General features: G+C 34.2%; 1 protein-coding gene across 1 annotated transcript in view; it reads right to left on the bottom strand.

Moving 5' to 3' along the window:
* mbo (Nuclear pore complex protein Nup88) overlaps positions 1–14,714 on the bottom strand; it is a 288,902-nt gene that overhangs the window by 21,343 nt on the left and 252,845 nt on the right. The gene's annotated exons all lie outside the window — the stretch shown is intronic.

Genomic DNA, 14,714 nt, shown 5'->3' with positions numbered 1-14,714 from the left:
GCTGTACAAATGAAGTAAATCAATAAAATATGTGAAACGTTGGTAAAGTAATAGTAAAGCGAGAGTGTTTTTGAGTCTAATTTTAAGTTCTTGAGATAAGTGGTACTGAAGGAGCAAGAATAAAGTGGATTCAATGAAGGAAGACATCTTCTGAGCTTTTGAAATTAATGAAAGAAAAGTAGAAAAATAAGCATTGATTGATAAAAAAACCCTAAAATTGATAAATTAAAGAATAGAGAATAAAAAAATAGGAAAAGTGACAAGAATAGGACGAAGGAGGATGACAAAAATAATAATAATGATGCTTCATTACCATCTTTGAAAAATAGTTATATAGGAACAGTCCACATGCTTGTACATATTAAAACAACTAAAAATAAGTCTTATAACCTAACACTTGAGAACATTACATAAAACGTTTTTATTTCTGTGAAGGAATATCTAGGACTTCCTTCTGAGACTATTTCATTTGTATAACATGACTATTTATTGAATATTGATGGCCACACATTAGTAACTTATTTATTAAAAATATTGTTTGTAATAGTGCCATAATTTCCATCTGAACAGTTCAATCCAAGGAGTAGGCAGATTGAGACCTCAGAGAGAACTCGTGAGTAGGTAGATTGAGGCCCGGCGTCAAGTAATATCAATTTATTGAAAATAGCTCCAAAATCGAAACCGAAACGTCGAACACACAACTTCAGACGCGGTTCAACCCGAACTCAACGACAACATACGACGAAAATCTATCGGAAAACGTTTTATTTTCCAGTAAAAAATGTTTCGAAATGACATCTTAAAAAAACATGTCACCTAAAGTTTTCTCAGTGTGGGATGTGGTAAATGCCTGCCGGAAAACCACTTTCCTGGTTAATACCTCGATGGATATTGAATTTCATCTGACAGGCATTAATCCAGACGTCTATCCAGCAGCAAAATAAATGACTTGGTCATGCAGAATCAAGCAGGCAAATTAACTACGATGGAGTAACTCAAAAAAGGGGCCAATGTTACAAATCCGGCTTTATCAACGGCACCACTAGGTGAATCATGAAATATCAAAGTAAATGTTAATATCAAGAAACATCAATTATCTAACCATTTCGTTTTTGAAATTAGGGCCTTTTTATATTGCTTTGCTTGCATTCGACAATAGTTTGCGTTATATTTTTACAAATATCTTTTTTCATATTTAGTAATAGAAATATTGAAAAAATATGTTGATGTATGATTACCAGAAATTGTATGACCTTTCATAGGAATTTTATAAACTACACCTCACAATTTGATCTCCACAAACTTTATTTGAAAAATATATCACGACATGTTTCGCCAACACAGTAGCTTCTTCAACAGTGATTTGAATACTACAAGTTGCTTTTTACGCTAATATTTATATAGCACAGGCAACTACAATTGAGACTATTGCATGATCTACATATCCATGTATAGAGTTAAGTACTTATTTTCAAATTGATTACTTGCTTCCTTTCTTTGAAAGATTCTCTCATCCCTTTTTTTGTATCAGATGGAGTAGTAGAAAGCCAAAAACTTTCTTTCCGAAAAATTAATCACTCCTAAAAATATAACCCCTTCAATTCAAATAAGATTCCTCTTGGCTGGGATTAAATCAAATAGGTGAATGAATGTCATTACGATGTCATCGATGACATAAGCAGATCAAGCTTATTCCGTGACATTCAAAATCGTAATTCATGAATGAAGTGTATGTTGTATTTTCTATAATGTTATCCAATTTGGTACTGAAGAGCCTTAGGGCAAGTGTCTTAAGGCGAAACATCGGTGTATACCAGTGAGGGTGACACTGTTCCATGTGAGTACAATTTATTACCATTCATTCAAAGTAGAACTCATGTGAATGATATCTGATTCTTATTCCACAACAAATGTTTGATACACAAACTGAGTAAAGAAAAGTATCTTCTGTATAATTCAGTGTTCATATAGAAGTATTTGCTTCGAAAGAATTTTTTTCTTTCGTGTAATTCAATGTTTATATGAAAGTAGCTGTTTTAGGAGGACTTTCTTTCAGTTTGTGTCTGAAAGTTACTTCTTTGCATGATCTACACATCCATGTATATAGTTACTTATTTTCAAATTGATTACTTCCTTCCTTTCTTTGGAAGATTCTCTCATCCCTTTTTTTTGTATCAGATGGAGTAGTAGAAAGCCAAAAACTTTCTTTCCCAAAAATTAATCACTCCTAAAAATATAACCCCTTCAATTCAATTCAGACTACTTCCATCAAATTACCTAAACCTCTACAATTCTTATATACCTGAGATACCTTTCCAAATATGATCACCTGAAGCGTATTACCTCACTTCTACATCAATAATAATACTTTCCAGGTTTTTTTAAGAAAACAAGTTCAATAATGGTGATCTATTCAAATCCAGTTGGTCATTCATTAAAATGTTTGAACTTCTAAGTTTATTAATTTCCATTGCTTCCAAATGATTCAGTTTCAAACCTTTATTTTCTATGTGTTAAATTTCGAACTCTTCGTTAAATATATGATTTTCTTCTTTTAGATGATTTGAATATGTTGAATTTGTTTTTTTACTGACATAGCTCATATGATGTTCCTGGATTCGATTCCTAAATGTTCTGCCAGTTTGACCAATATATACCATAGGACACGTTACACGCTTTAATTTATATATTCCTGATTTCTAGAATTTGAATGTTTTGACCTTATTATTTTTAACTAAGTGAATCATTTGGAAGCAATGGAAATTAATAAACTTAGAAATTCAAACATTCTAATGAATGACCAACTGGATTTGAATAGATCGCCATTATTGAACTTGTTTTCTTAAAAAACCAAGGAAGTATTATTATTGATGTAGAAGTGAGGTAATATGCTTCAGGTAATCATAATTGAAGAGCTATCTCAGGTATATAAGAATTGTAGAGGTTTAGGTAATTTGATGGAGGTAGTCCCAATTGTAGTTACCTGTGGTATATAAATATTAGCATAAGAAGCAACTTGTAGTATTCAAATCTCTGTTGAAGAAGTTACTGTGTTAGCGAAACATGTCGTGATATATTTTTCAAATAAAGTTTGTGGAGATCAACTCGTGAGGTGTAGTTTATAAAATTACTATGGATCTTCATCAAGTAACGGCTGAATCAGTCAGAAAAAAAAAATTTCATAGAAAACCAAAACGATAGATAATAATGTTTTTTCTGGTGAATTTGGACCAAATTTTTAGAGGAACATATGTCATTATTTTTTCAGAAAATATACTAGTTTCATTTTTCCGAAAACAAATACAAGTACCTACAAGTCCAAAAATAACTGTTGACATATTTTCATTAACATTTTCAAATCTTCCCGATTAGGCTATTCGTGCACATTTTCAATGACATTGAATAGAGTCGAAACTGCATACTTGCATGGAATACAGATTATGAGAACAACTAACAGACATCCAAAATTCTTCTCCACTTTCGGTCGTAATCTTTGAACAAATATCATTCAGATATGCAGAACGAGTGAGGAAAAGCATTTAGAACCTGGAAATTGTCGGAGTTCGTGAGGATTACAAGAACAACGACTCTAAGTGCAATTATCGGGATTAAAATATTGTTTTAATGTCCCGCTGCCAGATTAAAAGAAACCAAAAAGGATTCAGGGACTATTTATAAAGGAAAAATTTATTCCAGATACGACCCGATTTATAGCGGGATGAAAAACATGAGAGATGTTTCAAAAATTAATGTGTTAAACAACTGAACCGAGATCCTAGATTACACGCAAAAATAACTAATAATAATTTTTCGAACAGATAACAAGGAATTCCAGATTTGTTGATTTTATAGATTGCAATAGATATTTTCAGTAAACTAATCAGATTTACCCAAGTTGTAGCAACATTCAATTCAAGAGCTTTGGACTTTCTGAAGTGATTGACTTAGCCGTTACTTGATAAAGGTCGAAATTTCGCAAACTGCACCTAACGATTCGTTCTTCAGAAACTTTATTTTCAAAAATATTACAACATGTTTCGCTATCACAGTAAATTTTTCTTAGTGAATAACAATATGTTATTTAAATTCATCACCGAAACGGAGGTGAATAATTCAACAAATTTTCTAGACTTCACAGTACTTCATATAACTTTTTTTCCTAAAATCCTTCGTTACCAAGTAACGGGCCCCCGATGGTCCACACCCCAAAACTTTGAAATGACAGATATTTTTCAATATTTTTCAATAAATTAAGGTTACTTGGACAATTTTATGAATAAAAGTACTCGTGTGGAAAGTCGATCGGAGCAACGAGTCTTGATAAAAATGTAGTTTCACTCGACGACATCAAACCCGCTCGTCCACCATTATTTGAAATGATTGATTGAAATGATGATTATCAAAACAGAAATAATAATGATAACGTTAATTCAACAACATTTATCCTGAGATGTCTACCATTATTCGAAAATATTAGTTTTTAAGGAAAATGGAAATGATAGGTAAAATGTTCATAACGAATTTTTTTAATGCAAACACGTTTAACTAACGAAACTCAAGAGCCTCAAGAGCAAACAGAAATGAAAAATCCGCTACAGAAACTGCTCGATATGACCACCTTCTCTCTCTATACATTTTCTTAGTCTGCGAAGACACCCTCTCTGTACTTGAAATAGCATTCCAGGGTCGTTTCGTATGGCTTCACAATGTAATGTTATTCTATTCAACAATGCATCTCTTGTGTGAATAGGTGTAGCGTAAACAAGGCTTTTTAGATGCCCCCACAGAAAGAAATCCAATGGATTTAAATCCGGAGACCGCGATGGCCATGAATATGGCCCACCTCTACCAATCCATCTATTGTGGAAAATATGGTTCAGATGGTCACGCACAATCAAACTAAAATGAGGAGGAGCGCCATCATGCATAAACCACATATCTCTTCGGGTTTGCAATGGAACATGTTCCAAAAGTCCATTCAAATCGTTCTGAATGAACTCCAAATAACGTTCTCCATTCAATCGGTCCTGTAGAACGAATGGTCCTATAAGATGGTTTCCTATGATACCAGCCCAAACATTCACGTTGAATTTCCGTTGGTGTTTGGTTTGCAATATCCCATGGGGATTTTCTTCGGCCCATATATGGAGATTATGAGAGTTGATAACTCCATCTCTACTGAAACCTGCTTCATCAGTGAATAAAACTCGATTAATGAAAGTCATATCCTCTCTTTGCCTATCCATGAACCAATTGGCATATTCCAGTCGTGCTGGAAAATCTTGAGGTGTCATGGCATGTACCTTCTGGATGTGAAATGGGTGGAGCAGTTGTTCCCTAATTATTCTATGAATAGTGGACTTGGATGTATGGGACTGTTCTGATAGATTTCTGATGCTCATTGAAGGACCATCAGCGACGGCTTCCAAAATATTTTCCTCCAATACAACGGTACGTACAGTCCTAGGAGCGCCCTCACCACCTCGTTTTGGCAAAACTGTACCTACAATAATATCGAAATAAAACAACGTGCTCAAATTAATTATCAATTATTACATACCTGTCTCCCTCAAGCTGCGATCGACACGCTCGAATGTTTCTCTTGACGGTACCGTTCGATTGGGAAAATGCTCGGAATACAGACGACGAGCTTCTGCAGCATTACAAAATGCTCGTCCATAAAATACATGCATATCTGCATATTCATTGAATGTAAACTGTTCGGCCATATCAAAAAAATTCAAAATATCCTATAGAATATTGACAATACAATGATAGTCATATGACAACGCACCACTCAACAAAACAAAATCGCATTCCAGTTTCTCATTTTTTATCAAAACTTTCTAAAAGGTTTTTTTGTCAACATCTGTGAAAGAAATGGAACATAATTATTCCCTGGATATTTTTCACCTGATCATGTGCAGCCGTTTTTGTAGTTCATTCGTTTGATTTTTATTAGTATAGTAAATATTTTTTCCGATGTGCATTTTTTCAGCTAAATTTAGATTCGTGTTAAAGAATTTCTCCCATAAAATTAGAATTATCAGTGAAACTCCTCAACAGTTTAGCTGTGAAGAAGAATTTGAAACATTCGAATGTTGAGTTTCATGAGATTCAGATAACTGATCAACACGAAACGTGATTATTCCACACGTATTATGTACATACAAAATATGGAATGAATTCGATATTTCATAGTAGAGTAGCTTGTTAGTTTAAAAACACCACGAATCTACAGAACTTGATATTTCTTTTGAAAAAATATCTGCTATCACAATTGTGACTTAAACTTCCATATAGGTACTGTACTTTTTGTTTACGACTTCATTTTAGCATACTTTGTATTATTCCTGTTATAAATGTTGTTGAATTAACGTTATCATTATTATTTCTGCTTTGATAATTATTCATTTCAAATAATGGTGGACGAGCGGGTTTGATGTCGTCGAGTAGAACTACATTTTTATCAAGACTCGTTGCTCCGATCGACTTTCCACACGAGTACTTTTATTCATAAAATTGTCCAAGTAACCTTATTTTGTTGAAAAATATTGAAAAATATCTGTCATTTCAAAGTTTTGGGGTGTGGACCATCGGGGTAGTCCGTTCCTGACTTTGTAGCAAAACAACTGACTTCTGCATGAAAGCTCATCGACGGAATTCATTTGTTTAGTCAATTACCAAAATTTGGATGATTTTGAATATTCACTTGAAAAGTTATCAAAGAAAAACATTTTTCATTTTGTAACTTCGAGAGCCCGTAACTTGGTTACGAAGACTTTTAGGAAAAAAAGTTATATGAAGTACTGGTGATATTTTGACCCCATCTATACATTCCCGAGAGGAAAAGAGGAAGTCCAGGGACACCCTGTATATATAAAATCGAGAAAGGTTAATGCAGTTAAGCTGCTGGAAAATAATTCCATAAAAATCAAAATATGGATAGATAAGTACTTTCTGATCATTCCCATATTGATTTCAATTTAAGAGCCACCGGTAGACAGCTGTTTCAGCCTATTAGGCATCGTCAGTACCGGGCAGGCGGTACTCGATTGAAGACAAAATGTGAAAAACCAAGAAAAGTACTTAATAAAAATAACTGCGTAAACGCAAGCGGCACATAAGTGGAACCACCTATTGGTGTGACACCCAAGTTAACTTGCCAAGTTTTTTTTTGTCAGTGTTGGTGGTTTGACCAATCAACCGATATGAAATGATATGAAATCGAGAAAGGTTAATGCAGTCAAGCTGCTGGAAAATAATTCCATGAAAATCAAAAGATGAAAAGTACCATTCTGATCATTCCCATATTGATTTCAATTCAAGAGCAACCGGTAGATAGCTGTTTCTGCCTATTGGGCATCGTCAGTACCGGGCAGGCGGTCCTCGATTGAAGACAAAATATTCATTTATCTTTTGATTTTCATGGAATTATTTTCCAGCAGCTTGACTGCATTAACCTTTCTCGATTTCATATCATTTCAAGAAACATGTGGATTCGTTTTTCGATGACATTCCAGGTTAGCTTCCCAAATTTCTGCACCGTAGTTGTCGGTTGATTGGTCAAACCACCAACACTGAAACTTGGCAAGTTGACTTGGGTGTCACACCAATAGGTGGTTCCACTTATGTTTCGCTTGCGTTTACGCACTTATTTCTATTAGGTACTATTCTTGGTTTTTCACATTTTGTCCCCGTTAACGGATGAATATCTTTTTCATCCATCCCACTGATGTCTAAGGACTTCATGCCGTCATCAATCAGTCATGAACCCATTGGTCCCTCTCATGCTGTCTCATGCTGTCCATCGTTGTGTTGTTTTATCTATTGGAGTAGTTTGATGATATGAATGCGTTATAGGCAGCCATTTTATGTGATGGTGGGTGGTTTGAACTTGAATATATATATATATATATATATATATATATATATATATATATACACACACACACACATATATATATGTATATATATATATATATACATATATATATATATATATATATATATATATATATATATATATTTTTTTTTTTATTAAAAACAATATATCTATCCGACTATCCGACTATCTAGTAAGAATTTCACAAAAAAAGTGTTACTTGGATACGTTATGGATTTTCATCAAGTATATGCCAATTCCATTACATATTTATCGACTGAACTCTGAAGTCGAAGGAATGTGTTCAGACAAATAGAAACGCCTTCGCGTTGTGATCTATTTTGAACAATGAAGCGACCGTCTCTGTGGCTGTCTCGTCCCAAACTACTTCGTGTATTTTCAGCTAACTATCACTTTCCCGAATAATCACCTTTATGTAAATCTGATGAAATAATGTTGAGTAGATATTTTAATAATAGATACTTCAAAATTTCAATTTTGTATTGAAATAATGTTGAGTAGATATTTTAATAATAGATACTTCAAATTTTAATTTTTTATTTCATCAAAAGAGGTCACTAGTAAGTTAATTAGAAACAGCTTTTTTTGTTTTTATAAAGTAAGCTATGAGATAATAAGTTTTATAGTGTGATTTTTAAAATTTTAATATAATAGCAGAAGAACAACTAGATATAATTTGATCAGTGTAATGTAATGAAGTTTTGAAACATAAAACATGAAGTTTTGAACAATAAAGGCACACAAATGAATGGATTCAAACAGGGAGATAATCTATCGAAAATGCATATTATCCATATACCAAACTATACGTGTATTTATTACCTGATAATTTTATTAATAATTATATTTTTCATGCCATCTGGCTAGAATAGGTAATGCAGACATCAAATTTAGTTTTTTAGCTTTCTTTGCAGCAAACAAATCAATTACCTCCTCGGTGTCGATGTCAACTCTACGGTGGATTGACATTAACGCCAAACCGTTTAGTCGTTCCTGACTTGTAGAGTTTCTTAAATAAGTTTTGAGGCGATTCAGAGAAGAGAAAGTCCTTTCATGGGTACATGTAGAAACAGATAGTGTCGCCAAGATCTTTGAAAGTTTGTACGCACATTGCCGTAAGGTTTTTCCATTGTGTTTCGGGGAAGTTTTTACAATATTCTCTTTCAAGCACTTGGTTCGTTTTGCCAAGGACTTGATAAAATTTTTAACGGATTCCATAATACCAATAGTATCTGTATCTGTTGGGTAGGGAGGGTGAGTGTAGGCCCACAGCACTAGGAGTTGTCCTCCTAAGTCATTGTCGATCCTGTCTTTTCCAGGGAGGTGGACAGGTCACTGGTAGACATCTCCTTTCTATCGGCAGGTGTAGGCCAAGACTCGCCGAACACACACTCTCTTATTGACGATAACTCCGGTCACTCGCATAGGACATGCCTGACAGTTTCATCTTCCTGTTCACACATCCTGCATAGAAGTGTGTCCACTAGCCCTATATTATGGAGGTGTTTTCTTAGTTGACAGTGGCCAGTCAGAAATCCTACTATTAAGCGTAGATTTTTCCTGGTCATCGCTAGATAATTCTTCGGCGCCAGCCGAAGAATGCGGCAAGAGTGCATCTTTTGATTTCATCCCATCTCTTTAGAGATTGAGCATGGGTGTAACATTTTTCTAGTTCCGCAATTGTCGAAGTCATCAGGCCGTAGGTGCCACTGGGTCCTAAAATTCTCAGTCCAGACGCTTCCTTGGCTGAAGTGTCGGCAATGCGATTACCTTTACTCCTGCCGTGCCCTTCAATCCACCTCAGGATAATGTTATTATCTACCGAGGCTTTGACTAAATCTAGTACTAGTCCTGAGGTAACACCTTGTCTGTTCTAGGCTAATAGGGCTTGTCTGCTATCAGTGCAGATTGTTATTTTTTGCCAGAAATTCCTTTTCTGGTTTTTTCTTTTGTGGCGATTGGGATACCACCCAGTTCTGTTTGACCCACGCTGGTATTTTGTTCCATTCTCCACTCAATCCTTAGGCTTAGTGATGTGGAGTACACTCCACATCCTGAGCCTCCTTTGGTTTTTGACCCGTCTGTATATATGCGTATTGCATTTGTAGCATCTGACTTTGTATTCTGCTTTATTTTTATTTTATAGGGTTAATTAAACACAAACCTGGGTACAATTGCATCACTGGTTGCCTGCAGCAGAGGTTGCACAGTGTGCGCTTCTCGTCATAGGCTCAGCCTTAATTGACCCATTTCTACTTCGTGGTTTACACCAGCCGTGTGCAATCGTAACATGACCCTTAACAGAACCTTCTCAACGTACAGGTCCAGAGAGAACAGACCAGTAATTAATTCCATTGCCGCGGTTGGTGTTATTCTCATGAATCCTGTGATGTTTAAACAAGACAATCGTTGTATTCGATATCATTTTTGGATGGCCGTTGTATGTAGAACTTTCGGGGGATCAATCCCCCTTGATCCCTCCCCCTGGCTACGGCCTTGCAGAGTCATACAAGAAGAAACATTCACAGAGGCATCGAATGCTCAAAACATAACAGTTTCATACCTAAGTTATCGCCTCTGCCACTCATTACCATGACCTCCGAAGCAGATATTTTGAAATATATAACCAGAAAAATTATTTTAATTAGAAAAAAGAATCGTTAAAGCTGAAAAAATCCTGATTTCCAGCTCTGAAAAAATATGGAAATATAAAATTACTTGCCTATATGATAATGATGACTTAATTTTTCATTATTTTAAAATCCCATATTGATTAAAATGATTTTCTCCAAACAATCAAAAGAAATTACGTAGTGAACGTTTTTTCATGTGATGAAGCACAGACACCAAACATTTTTAATAACCAGGACGGAAGGACGAAGGATAAAATGAAAAATAACATCATTCTTTAGGGCAATATTTTCTTTTTAATCTTTTATTCTAAATGGCGCATGTAATGGCTAGTAATAAATATAAAAAATATGTTAAACTAGGTGTGAAACAATGGACTACTGTTTACCCGAACTCATTATTTTATTTAATTTTTGAAAATTTATGACGCGTGAATTGTACAAATATGTTTTGGAAACGGTCGTACGCCGAAGTTTCATTTGTTTTATTTTAAAATGTGGTTATAACATGATATAATATTTTTTTGGCATGAGCTCACGTTATACAGTTGGGAAGTGACCTACTGTGGATAGGTATAGAGTGAACAATTATTATTTCGAAACTGACCAGGGCACATCATTTCTGATTTTCAAATGAATATGACGAAAATGACAGGTGTACGGCGTATAAATAAGTTTTGTTTCTTTTTGGATTGAGGACTTCTTGCCTGAAAATGGTTAATATACATGGCATCACTTACAAAAAAAACTGGATATGCTTTCACTGTATCAGTACTTAATAAAATAATTATCTAATTGCCGATACTAAAAATAAAATTGGATATAGTTGAACGGGATTTAAAAATGTCATATATCGAACAAGAACAAGGACGTGCCTGAAGACTATATAGAGGAGAGATACAGTATAAGAAAAAAAATTTTTCGAAATGAAATCTTGAAATATGCATTTCTCCTACAGCTGGTTAAATCTAGGAAGCCACTTCAAAGTCTCGGCTTAGAGCCTCTCCTAAGATTCGCGTCCCCTTTAAGACGATCGGACTCAGTCTTAACGACAATCTTGTAGTGTCCACTTCGGTGGAGTATAGTACGCAACAAAAGGCTGTGCTCTAAGAAAATGGCATTCGAATGGAAACTGAAACGAAAAGTTTTGTGTGGTCAAACGAGAGAAGTGATTGCTAATATACTTTTTTTTCATGCGACAAGAAGCTGATACGGGCATAAGCATGGACCTGAAAAAAGTTCAAAAGCGTTGTGTAAAGCAGTGGAGTGAGTTTGGGTAGCATTGAAAGTCATGGGTAGCATTGAGTGAGTCATCTTCTTTTTCAACGCCTGATGAACAAACCCATTTAAATGCAATCACATAAATACCACAGAGAACGCATCCTAATGCGTTCTCTGTCAGTAGTGTACGCAGGTGGTGATATGTTACAAGTCGATTCATAGATGCCGGAAAACAACTACGAGTACTTTCCCGGCTAATACCACGCTGGATATTGAATTAAATCGGACAGATATTTATGCAATTTTTTTTATTTAATTTTTTTTTCACTGCATAATTTGTATTCATTCATCAAGTAAATAACTGTAAGAAGCAAGGAAAAATTTTGAAACTGTCAGAAAATAAAAATTTGGTTCTCGAGTTATTGTTAAGTAAAATAAAATACATATTTTACTTGAAGTAGCCTATTCCTAAGTAAAAAACATATGAAATAATAATAATTTCTTACAGGTGAAAATCATATACATAGCCGATGTTAGAGATAATTTTCAAATCCACTTAAACTATAACTCATATACATAGCCGATGTTAGAGATAATTTTCAAATCCACTTAAACTATAACTCATTGAATTCACGTCCGGAGAAGAATAAAGAATAATTGTGGAATCGAACGTGACTATTAATAAGCTCAAGATTTATCTGCAAGTGAATGAATACGTAATTACAACCTTACAACTTTAGTTTGCATTACGTTTGCATTACATACTTTATAGATATAGAATCTTTCAATTACAATATGTTTATAATATGTTTTTTCCGTTAACCAGCTATCGCACCCCTATGAACGACAACCCTCAGAAGTAGAAACTTGTCCAAGCTAAGGGACTAACGAGGTCTTACCCTTTAACTTGCGATTCCTAACACTGTTTGGACGATAGCAAGTGAAAATCGAGCATTCAGCCTGGGGCTTGAACCATCGACTCACATATCGGCCGATTGACTGAGTGAACAAAGCACCCACGTCGAACCGCCCGGCTACCGACCATTATAGTTGTAAATGATTCAACAGCCGGCAGCCCGTATTAATCGGTAACTTTTGTCCATAAAAATGAATGATAATGAATTATTAGTATGAATCTATGAAACTGACCGGTTTTTTGTTTTTGAAAGTATATATATTATATTTGTGAGCGTTTTTTATAAATTAGGCCAAAAATTCAGAATAATCACTCAAAATGGGAATGGGAATGCCTGTTTTCTATAATGGGGTTTGATGATGGTATTTGTCAAAGAATTCGACAGAAACCATTCTTTGAATTGGTACAATATTGAATTTTTTATTGACAATGCCAAGATAAAAGTATTTGATCTACATGTATGTCTGCATATATGATAACTAACCCTGTGCTTATGTAATTTGGCAGGTCATCAATGAAAGTAAGAAATATTAGAGAACCAAGTACACTACCTCAGTATAGAGACTGTCACAAAAAAAATGTAATTTCGACTAAAATGAAATTTGGTTACGATAAAAAAAATTGCAATGTACTTACTTTGCCATTTCAACATTTAGAGATATCAAAGGTGAAGGAACCTATAGTGAAATAGTGGAATAATGGAGGTTGAAGAAAAGAAAGAAGCTCTAGATATTGTGTCTGAATACAAGCGGTAGTCATGGTATTAAAGATTCGTGATTTCTTTCTGTTCATTAACACTTCAAGATATTGTTCAATTTTATATATCATTGAATATTTATATACACATTATAATAATTATATTTATTATTGCTAATTGAAGTGAAACATATTTCTGATCAGTTTTGGTTTCCTCTGTGTCTTTCAGATTCCAGAAACATATAAGGAAATGAAAAAAACAGCAAATCTAATTTTTAGTGCATTATAACAAACACCATGTTTTTTTTAGTAAATTTTATATTACTTAGTGAAACTATAAAGAGTTTAGGGAATATTATAAAGATGTGGAAGTGTTATTTCATGAATAAATTGCACCTGTAATAAAATTAAGATTTGAAAAATGATTCAAATTACCTCACTATTGACATCATATGCTACTCGAAAATATATATCTTAATGTGAAGAATTACTCTACAAAACAAAAAAGTGGCAATAGCATTACCAATTGATACACTTTCAACAATTGAGACAATATAATGAATATGTTACGTAATTAAGAAAAGGATAACATCAATCATTGTCAAAAGTAATCAAACTACTACAGTTTACCAAATGTATACTTTTTGATTAACCTGAATACTTCGTGACAACCCCTACGGCGTTCGTTCACAATTGCAACAAGAAAGAAAGTAAATATGGTATCCGATTCGAACCCAAATCAACAAAAAGCACCTCCGTCGACAGAAAAAACCCTAAAAGCAAATTAGGAAAACGCAAACCAACTCCTCATTAATTCATTGATACGCGCCTACGAAACAAAAGAACAGTATACTTGTGAACCGCAAGGGTCGTCTAAACCCTTTTCCTATTTACATTTATATCGATTTTATCTTACCGAAATAAAAAACACCCCTTTGTTTTACGTACGTACACTGACCGATGTCAAAGTCAATAAATCTTTGGCGCAGTCGGAGAATTCCGTATCAAAAATCAGCCCCTTGCCGTTACTATGAATTTTTACTTCTCCGGTTTGATAATATTTCACCCTTTCCTTCTCACCCCTTTCTTTCGAGAGAGAAAGAGAACTCATCCTTCCGGCTTAGGTATTTCGAATTTTTCGCATCAGGTAATAAATACTTACAATATTCAACTTTTACCGATGAATAGATTTCACTTATTAAAAAAAACAACAATTGAAAAATATATTCATAATATAATAAATAGCTCGAATTAAAACGAGAATATTTTCTCTATCTTCTGGCTAACTACTTTTCCATCATTGGACAAAAAGTGTGAAAGAAACATTTTTTGTGTACCCTTTACA

This window comes from Leptinotarsa decemlineata, unplaced genomic scaffold (assembly GCF_025532065.1).
Source record: "Leptinotarsa decemlineata unplaced genomic scaffold, Ldec_3_MD MMD2_tig00078346_RagTag_RagTag, whole genome shotgun sequence".
In the NCBI taxonomy this organism is placed as follows: domain Eukaryota; kingdom Metazoa; phylum Arthropoda; class Insecta; order Coleoptera; family Chrysomelidae; genus Leptinotarsa; species Leptinotarsa decemlineata.
This window is presented reverse-complemented; position numbering and strand designations above follow the sequence as displayed.